Below are 2301 nucleotides of genomic sequence, written 5' to 3'. Positions count from 1 at the left end.
TGGTGAGTAAAGGCGTTCTCGCCACCTGGATTATAAGTCCTGGTCTTCTCTCTTTATGTTAGAGATTTGAAGGTACCACTCACTCTGCATGTAACCGCTTGTTGTGCTCCTAAGCCTCCGGTTTTCTGAAGTACACTCTGTCTCTGATACATTCATTTACATCACAGGCGTATATAGGGGGTTTGTCAAGCTGTTTTCCAGTAGCTCTGAGCATGTTAAACATAATACATATTTCTTATGGCTCATTGCTCTGAACGGAGTATACACATTCACCGGACTTTGTTTATGTCGACAAGACAACTAATTACTTAAAGGGACGGCAACAGTGACTTTTACTTTTGATTTATATATATATATATATATATATATACACCTAATTTAATCTGGCAGTTCCCAATTTTAATTTAATTTCATGGAATGTTGGCGGGATAACCTCTCCAATCAAAAGGAAATCTATAATAAAATATTTGGGGAATTCAAACCGGATATTGCAGGAAATACACCTTAAACCTGTAGAAATACCCAAACTTAAAATTAATTGGGTCGGAGAAGTTATTGCCGCCACACATGATTCTAGGAAAAGGGGGGTCGCAATACTTTTGAATAAAAAATCAGAATATCATATTGTAGATACAGAATTGGATCCCAAAGGTCGTTTTCTAATTATAGAAATAATTATTAATACGATAAAGTATATATTGTGTAACATCTATGGTCTTATTAATAATTATTTCTATAATGTTGATCGGGATTTTGGATCAATCTGACCGTGAAATTGCATAGATACATAGGTCAAAATCTAATAGTAACCGGAGACTTTAATTTAAAAGCAGATTCGATTTTGGATAGTTCAAATAAAAAAAACATAAATACTAGAGATAGGAAAGTACGAATTTTGCAAAAATTTTGTTCCCGATTGGGTCTTATTGATATATGGCGAGTTCAAAACCCAGATGTGCGTGCATATACTTGTATGTCTAAAGTACATCAATCGCTATCCGGAAATTATTCTTTTTGTATTTCAGATACTTTACTTAAGTGGAGATGGGTGGCCAAAATCGAGGATATTTTAATCTCGGACCATGCCGCCATATCATTGAATTGTAATTCTGTTATGAAAGGTTCAGTCAATAATAACTTCTATTTCCCCAAACATCTTATTTATAATATTAGCTTTCATAATTGGTTAAGTAATAAGTGGTTGGAATTCTATAATTATAACTCAAATTATCTTGGATAAATAGAAGTGTTTTGTGAGACGGCCAAAGCTGTTTTGCATGGTGAAATTATATCCTACAGTATATGTCCCACCGGAAGAAAAAATTTAGTCGAATTGAAATGCAGTTAGCTAATCAAGTTAAAAACGCGTACAGAGCCTACTTAAATAATCCTATTAAACTTCGATGGGACACATATGTGAGAACGAAGAAAGCCCAAGATATACATTTTAAGCAGAAAAGTGCCCAAGAAGAACTTAGATTAAAATCTTTATATGGTGGGTATGCTGGAAGATCTGCTAAGTTTCTAGCTAGAATCACTAGATCCAGCTCTAAGAACGCTATCCCTGCCATTAAAAAGGGTATGGAAAGGTTTACTAACCAATCAGATATTGAAAAAGTTTTTTTTTTACTTTTTTAGTGATTTGTATAAAGCTGAATCCCCAAAAAAAAAGAATTCTGGGACAGGATTAAAGTGCCTAGACTGTCGGCAGAGGTTATGTCGAGTATTAATACTCCTATTTCAGAAGATTATATTTTACTCGCTATTAAAAAGGCTAAATTAAATAAAGCTCCCGGGCCAGATGCTCTCCCTATAGAATTTTATAGAATCTTGCAAACTCATGTTACGCCTATCTTGCACAAGCTATTTAATTTTTATTTTTCTGAAAATACTGAATGTTCACCATATTTCGCAGCTGCGAATATTTCCTTAATTTTAAAGAAAGATAAAGATCCTGAGCTACCCAGTTCATATAGGCCTATCTCAGTTCTGAATGCCGATTATAAACATTTAGCCGCTATTTTAGCCAACCGACTTAAACCCCACATCGGGGACTTAATCCATGAGAATCAATCAGGTTTTATGCCCGGGAGAAATCCGGTAAGAACTACGAGGAAGGTTTTAGTACTTTTAGAATTTTTTTGGAATAAATATAGGGCCTCAAGATTTTCCGAAACATCTGATAAGGCTATCTTAACGGTTGATGCAGAGAAAGCCTTTGACCGGATAAGCTGGGACCATTTGTTTTTCTCTTTGGAGCAATTTGGGTTGATAGGCTATTTTTACAACTTTATTCGATTC

The sequence above is a fragment of the Bombina bombina genome, chromosome 7 (assembly GCF_027579735.1).
Source record: "Bombina bombina isolate aBomBom1 chromosome 7, aBomBom1.pri, whole genome shotgun sequence".
In the NCBI taxonomy this organism is placed as follows: Eukaryota; Metazoa; Chordata; class Amphibia; order Anura; family Bombinatoridae; genus Bombina; species Bombina bombina.
This window is presented reverse-complemented; position numbering follows the sequence as displayed.